Source organism: Rattus norvegicus, chromosome 3 (genome assembly GCF_036323735.1).
Source record: "Rattus norvegicus strain BN/NHsdMcwi chromosome 3, GRCr8, whole genome shotgun sequence".
Lineage (NCBI taxonomy): Eukaryota > Metazoa > Chordata > Mammalia > Rodentia > Muridae > Rattus > Rattus norvegicus.
The window spans coordinates 62,822,155-62,830,235 of NC_086021.1; the positions used below are offsets into that span (position 1 = coordinate 62,822,155).

General features: G+C 40.1%; 1 long non-coding RNA gene across 2 annotated transcripts; it reads left to right on the top strand.

Moving 5' to 3' along the window:
- The first annotated feature begins 4,834 nt into the window (after positions 1–4,834).
- LOC134486363 (uncharacterized) lies at positions 4,835–7,521 on the top strand. Of its 2 annotated transcripts, none has more exons than XR_010065190.1 (2): positions 4,835–4,936; positions 7,055–7,521. It is a non-coding gene; the product is annotated as an uncharacterized LOC134486363 (long non-coding RNA). The 2 variants fall into 2 exon arrangements; XR_010065189.1 differs by having other exon boundaries at positions 4,844–5,155.
- The last annotated feature ends 560 nt before the right edge of the window (positions 7,522–8,081 follow it).

The following is an 8,081-nucleotide window of genomic DNA, read 5'->3' on the forward strand; positions in this document are numbered from 1 at the left end:
AAGAAAGTATGGCTGAGGCTCCAATTACGATTACTGTTAAGAATCACTTAATGTAAAGCTAAAACTTTAAAGAAGTCTCATTTATCTTCTCTACCACATTTTTATTCACCAGGCTTGAAAACTGAGAGGAAAGTCTGGGTGAAGCTCACTTGTGGAAAGTTTTTAGTTAGTTTTAGCTTCTAGCCTATCATTGTTTTTTACTTCTTCATTAACTTTTACTTAACTTTGGACATTTTTTTCTCTGTTTATGCTTATTATACGATTTGCTTGGGCCAGTTCTTTCCCTCATCTATACAAGAATTTATGACAGACTCTAAATAGAAAGCCTCAAATCTCAAGAGCTATGTGTAAGTGTAGACAACTGGAGTATGTGGCATCACACGTATGTTATGGGTATAAAAGCATGTAACTGTCTTCCTTTGTTACCATAAAGCCCATGAAGATTTATCCTTTCTACTGGGTCTTTTACAAGTTTACCGTCGGTCCTAAGTGAGCCTTCAGCTCTAGGAAAGAAAATGGGGTGTATGCCAATTTAGTAAATAATTTCCAGCCCTACATTCATTTGAGAGACATTTGTTTTTCAAATTTTAAGATTGCTGCTTTCTCAATAAACAAAATGCTTGATCTGGTTTCTTTGTTAATCAGCCACATTTTAGAGGATGTGTCTGGGCCAACATTGTGGATTGTGGTAGCAGTACAAAAATATCATTTTGCTTAAATTGAAAAATCCTGAGAAAATATTAGTCTTGTAATGCTGCAGTGGGCTTCCTTGGTGGAATTCGATATTAGGATTATTCTGTCATAAAACAGTTAGAAATATGTCAATAAAGTACCCTGGAGAAGACAGGGAATAAAGCAAAAGAAAATAGTTATTGTACTAATATTAATGATTTGGCCTTGACTTTTGAAATTGTTCATGGATTATGAATGCATTGGTGATGTTATAGCTTCACATGCTCTTTGGGTAATAATTAGATTATCTTGGGAATGAGTTTGCTTTGTATCACCTTCATCCTGTGAGGGCTCAGAAATACCCCACCAACCATGCTTTGGGATCTTCTGTATTCCTGAACCTTTGCTTGTACACCAGCTTCGGATATTCTTGAATTATGACAGTTTTGAGTTAAGAGTAAAATTACTGCAGGAGTGGTTTTACAACCTTTGCTCATTTTTTAAAAGTTTCTCATCATTTTATTTGGTAGAAGATGTGGACTAATCTAGTCAGCTTGAGGATTTCATTGTAAGGAATAACAGATTTAGATACAATTTATTTGCACAATACTGTATATCTTGTTAGGCTAGTGTTTCATAGCTATTTTGGAAGTCTATCTTTTGTTCCATTAATTTTCAGCCAGTGTTATGTAGTGGTTGTGTTTTAGGGTGTATAAAAAAGAAAAGTTCAGAGTTTCTCTTTGACATAACCAAGATGTAAGTGTGTGACAGGGTGCCTTGAGGAACCAAATGTTTTAGTCTTCTTTGTTGGCCTTGGGCATTGTTTTTACTTCCTTATGCTTACATCTGTATAAGATGCTAACTTCTCCCAAACCATTAAACATTGTAACAGTAGGACACACACACACACACACCGAGAGAGAGAGACAGAGACAGAGACATGGAAAGAGACAGAGACAGAGAGAAAGCACCTTTCCTACTTTCCCAGTCTCTCACTGCTGCCTCCTATTGGTCAAGCCCAACATGACATCTACAAGATAAGTAGTTTAACTGTAATATCTTAACTTCACGTGCACTGTGAGCCAAGCATTGAAAAGTGATAGATGGACTGTCGAGCAGGAGCCTCGGGGAACCTATGTCAGCACCTCTGAAAAGACAAAGACTGCCCGGATGCACTGCTGGGTTTCATCAGAATTAGCAAGCACAAAGGAACAACTTAGTCCTAGAAAACCAAACGAACGAACGAAACCATACTTTCTAGGTAGCAAGGAAGGTTTCTTACTGTAATGCAACTGTGCTGTGAAATAAAGCAAATGTGTGGTTCCATGGTGACGGAACAGAGCTCTGGAAGTTTCTAACCTCATCAGCTGAGCAGTAGTCCACAGTCGAGGAATAGTGAGTTCATGTCATCCGAGGTTAATAACATTTCCAGTGACATTCAAGGACACTATAAAGGAGCTGCCATTCATATTCCAAGCTAGAAGATTCCAACTGTGTAGATCCTCTCTCTTTATGCATGTGTGTGTGTGTGTGTGTGTGTGTGTGTGTGTGTGTGTGTTTGTGTGTGCAACATAAGGTTTTTAATTTTGGGAGTGTCCCTGTTGGTTGTCATATTGGGGTCCACTTCTGTCTTAGTTTAAGCTTCCATTGCTGTGAAGAGACACTATGACCAAGGCAACACTTATAAAGGACAACATTTAATTGGGGCTGGCTTACAGGTTGAAAGGTTTAGCCCATTATCATCAAGATAGGAAACATGGCAGTGTCCAGGCAGACTTGGTGCTGGAGTGGAAGCTGAAAGTTAGACATCTTGATTAGTAGGCTTCCAGGAGAAGACTGGCATCCTCAAACAGCTAGGAGGAAGCTCTCAAAGCCCACCCCAACAGTGACACACTTTCTTCAACAAGGCAAGCCTCTCTTTCCTGTGCTGTTCTCCTAAGAGTTGGGTGTATCCTATCTCTGACTCATTCTGCCAAATCTTTCTCTGATTCAACATTTTGTCTGCACCTCAATTAGAAGACATGTTCAAAGATAGCTGCTCCCTTCTACAAACTAATTTTGCCTTGAAGGTGTGTACTAAACGTATATTCTAGCCAGAGAGATTTAAGGTGTGTGGCCTGTCTCTCTTCCAGCCTGATCACACAGACACAGATCTTTGGATGTGATCCCTTGCCAGAGCAGCCATATTGCTGGATTAAAATTCCTCTCATAAAGTGCCTTAAGTTTTAATTTTTGGGTATCTTGGGATGTGAGGTCTCTACCCACAGCCAGAAGATTACAGTCTTTACCCCAATCATGTCTCAGCAGAATGTGTATTAAGTCCACTGTAGCATAGCAAATGTACTTGAATACAGCAATAATTTTAAAATTTGTCGTCTTTTATCCTAGACTACTTACTAGGTATATTTTTATAAAAATAATACTCAAAACAGGGCTGCTCTTAAAGGCAGTTTCAACCAAAATCACTAAAACAGAAAACCTTGAATAAGAGCGAAATGAAGTTCTATACATGTAGGCAGCTTGGGGGCCTATAGGCTAAAGGAAGCATTGTTCTTCATTAGAAAGGACTCACTAGGGTGACTTCAGGACAGATATTAAGCATTGCTTATGTTTAAAACAAATTAGCTGACATTTTAATTTATTTATCTCTGTATCATGGGGATTTATTTGGTGTGGGAAACTCCTGTCCAGGTCAGTTGATGAAGATGGAGAAATTCCAACTGTTGAAAGAAAATTAATAATGCTATAAAGATTTCCTATTCAGCACAGACATCCTCACTTTGGAAGTGTCTCCTGTCTCTAAGAAAATGTCCTGTTCCCCAAACCTCACTCCTTCATGTAACCAAAGGATGAAAGATTAAAGATTGCTGCCTGTTGCACTTAAGGCCCTCACCGACCTAGTAACTGACCGACTGCTATATTGCGGCGTTTGCCTCAGAGGGTAAATGTGGTAAGAGAGCAACCGTTACACTACGCTTCCTCGCACATTTCTGAACACGCAGAAGGTGTGCCAAAAGTTATGTAAGGCTTCCTCTGGCTCCGTAAAAATAAAGCCTGCATCCTTAGCTCTCAACACATAGAGATGATCCTGTTAATCAACACCTTCCGCCGGCGTGTACACCATTCCTTCATTTTTATGCGAACCCTTTCTGCACCCAGGCAGGCGCACTGTCTGCTTTGTATTCATCATCAAGAAATCCAATAACTTGGCTGTGTACCTACACGTGGTTAGGGTTTGACCCACTGTGTACTTGAATGCAAATTTCAAATATGTGAGGGTTGAGTCTATCAGTCCTACCAGCGACTGGAATGTCATGCACCCCTGCAAAGGCATGTGATTTGGGGGGAGGGGGGAGAAGTCAAAAAATATAAAATAAAATAAAGAGCAATTCAGTGTGGGGTGCCCACATTTGTCTGCAGGGGTGGGGGTGGGGGGTAGGGGCAGAGATTTGTGTACTGATGCCCAGTAAAATGGATCTGGAAACAATTCAGGACTTAAACAATGAAAAAGTTGAGTTTAATGTCAGAATCAAAGAAACGCACAGCCTGTGTTTACCGGCCTATTTTTCACAGTGTTTGCCTACAGAAGTGGCCTTCGCAGTTGAGCACGGAAGTCAGGAAACAGCTAGACTCTGGGGACGAAACAAGAAGTCATCCATAAAAAATGGCAGTGCTGCAGCTCTTCCCTCGCCACCCCTACCCCCACCCCTGCCTGCCCTGTGGACAGTGATGGCCGTCTGCAGAGACAGCTCTTAATCAAAGAGCCCCTTTTGGATCCTCACATGTTGAGAAGATTAGGCCTATTTTTAGTTTTCAGGGAACAGAACTGCTAACACAGAAGGTCACGACCAGCCGCTCTATGGCAATGATGGTTTACATTCCCTTAAGAGGGAGAAAGCGGAACATAAGAAAGGCCGGGGTAGGTTTAAAACTGCCTGCTGCCTCACGGTCATACGAACAGAAGAAAGACTTGGAGAAAATATTATAATTACTCAGATACTGCTGGCCAATTTATGCTCCTGTCTATGTGTCTTTGATTCCTAGGGCATTTATTAATTTACTTATTTATATAAGAATAGGGATTTAGAAGAAAATGAAAACTACATCGTACACAAAGGAAGAAGGGCCACTGGTGGAGTGCGATGACGCAAAGACTCGAAAATGACGTCATGAGCTCATTCTGAACACTAGGAAGGGGGAACGTTAGAAAAATACCAAGCAAAGAGAAACTGATTTGACATGTATTTCATAAATGGAGGAGAAGGTGGGTAAAGGAAAAGAAAGGAAGAAGAGAAGAAGGGGGAGAGAGGAAAAGGGAAGGGGAGGGAGATGAAATATAATTTGTCATTTCACAGAAAATGGGAAGTAGGCTGGGTGGGACATGGGTATTTTGTGTTTGGAAGTGACGTGGAAACTGCACTGTGGCTGAATAATACACGATCACCCTGAGATCAAAGGGATATGCAGCCCTTTCCACATTCAGGTAAGTCAAGAGTTTTCTTTCACGGGCAAAGCCTTCTAGGCTAAAACAAAGTCCCACCGAACAAGCATTCAAGCCAGAGTCTTGAATTAGAGTGGAGCCGACTTAGAGCGAATCTGGGAGAGCTGAGTGAATTTGTTCTCCAGTCAGCTCACTTCGTTTCACGCCTGAATTCCAAAGCTGTGGGAATGTACTACTGCAAACCTGGAAATCTGATTGCAAAAGATAGAGGTTAATTTGATTTCCAAGTTACTACCATAGGCATTTCAAGTCCGTGAATGCAGCCTAAGAGCTAAGCAGAGCAAATTCTACCCAAAGAGAAGTAGTTATAAATTAAGGCATCTGGACCATGAGCCTACAGGTATACTTGCTAAATTTTATTTTTTTATCAGCCGTAGTTTTACTCTATCACAAAGTCTATTTTTGCAAACGGCTCATACAGTTCTGATGTTTCTCGGCAACCTCGTGAACACAAAGTGTTAATGATGCTTTCAGTGCTGTCTAAATTGAACCTAGAGGGGATGCTGATTGGGTGGAGTAAAAGTCCTTTCAAATTATTGTCCTTATTGCTCTGTGGAGCCTCGCAGACATGCCCATGACATTATACGAGCATTTATGGGAAAGCGATTATGTCAACTATTTGCCCAAATGTGGGACTAAAGGGAATGTATGAAGTGATCCCCGTGAAGAGCTTGGAACAAGGCACAACTACAGAGAGCCCAATCCTAGTTTAATTAACCCATACTGTTTGAATTAAATAAAAACCACTCTCAGCATTATTTCCTGACTTATCCTAGGGGTGAGCTAAATGTTTACGTGTGTTGTAAAAGATCATATTCTCCTTGCTAGCTTTTTCTTTCACCTGAGAATTCCCATCAGCATTGAAATTAGAAACATATTTTGTGGTTTCTTAAAAATTTCACTGACTTCAGCATGTTAAAAAGAATACCCAGAAGGCAGGTTTGTTTTTCTTCTATACTACATCCCAACTCTTTCTTCCCCTCCTTCTTCATAGGAAAAACAAAATCTTCTAACTGTAAACTGGTCTCCTGCTTGGTTTAATTTTCTTTGCCAAAACAGTGACCATTGTCAAAAGCCTGCATCTCCATAGCAACTGTTTCCGTGGCCAGAGACAAAGGTCTGCCTATAACACAATGCCACGAGAGTGCCTGAGTTTGTAGATCCATGTTTAAAACCACAGTTCAAGGGTCTAATGTAGATTTTATATTATTTCTGCCTGTCTGCCGCAGCTGGTAGGCCTTCCTTCCAAAATGATATTTTTTCAAATGAAGGAGCAGAAAACAGCTTTACATTTTTGTTATCCCTTGGAGCACAAAATAAAAAATGTGTGTGCTGCCACTACCTGATTCAATCAAGTGGCGAGCATTGGATACCCACGGGCTAGCACCGCTGCACAGGCTGACTGGTATTTTAATTAATAATGTGCTACACCTTCTCAGAAGCTAGGCCGCTGGCAATCTGATTTGCTTTGTTCATTATTTGCTGTAAACAATTTTCAAACAACATGTGGGCAGCTCTATTTCTGAGTATCTCCTGCTAATTCATAACATTAGCAAAAATACAGGGTTTTTTTCCCCTCTCTCTTTGCTGAAAAAAGAGGACCTAATTAAACTTGAAGCCTCGTCAATGAAAATTTGCAGATGTGAATATTTCCTAAGAATAAGGACTAAAAGTAAACATAAAATTCCACATCTACATATGTGTATATATTTACATATGTAGCATAAATGTTTATATTGATGCACATGGATTCAGAAGGCTCAGTAAAGTACATATACACGGTGAGGCATGGCTGTCTGCTAGAAACTTGGTGGTATACCATGGGCTAATGCATGGCTGCTGCTTTGTGTGTTATCAAATACCGAATTCTTTCCTCCCCAGATGTATGTGTCTGAATATGGAAGAGTTAACCAAGATGAATGATGTTATCCAGGTACCACTCTGCCCCTAAAGAAACAGTGTCTCTCTAAGAGGAATCACACAGGGAAAGTTCATTTGCTTGCTCCCTCCTTGCTTCCTGACAGGAAGTCAGCTGTCAGCCAGCCAGCCAGGAAGACAACCCTCCTCCCGACCTGGCTACACTTGTACCCTCACCTTGCTTTCCACTCTCCAAAACTGTGAGAAATTTCACGATGACATCCTAAACTGAAAATTACACAGAGAAGAAAGAAAGTGTATTTATACAGCCTTGTATGGTAACAAGCCACTTTGAAAAGTATTGGATGTGTCTTATCCTTACAAAATGGGCAAGAACTGCTGCCTCTGTGTTTAAAATGAGATGCTCATAAAGAACACACAGATTACCACGAGCAGTACCGTACCAGATAATAAACCACACATGACAGAAAGAACAGCCTAAATCTTTACCTTCCATATCATGAAACTAAATAGTAATAGTAATAGAGAACTGTTCTCTATAGATTGATGTGAAAAATTGAAGTTTTAAATAATTTTCTCCTCATTTGGACAAAAGTAAATCGGGCTCCCGTTCTATGGACAGCATCTATTCACCAAAGTGTGTTGTAGGAGTTCAATAAAATGTTTTAGTGTAAAAAAAGTTTCAGTCCTAGGACACAGGGACTATAGCCAAAGCTGAGAGGAATGTGAACTTTTAGTGGTTTAACAAATTTTAAGGAGCACATATTTTGTTTCAATTTTATTTTGTGTTGATCATACAGTGGCGAAATAATGACATGAATACCACCTTTAAGGAGCCTATATTTTCTTATATTAGTTCCACTAAGCCAGTGTCAATATGCACCAAGGACTTACCCATAGCAACTGCTGGGTATATAAGTATCTAGATACACAAAACAAACATGACCCAGTGGCAACCTATAAAGAAAAAAAATACATGGATAAAGTATTTAAATGGAATATGCCCATAGAACTATGCCCTAAATATAAT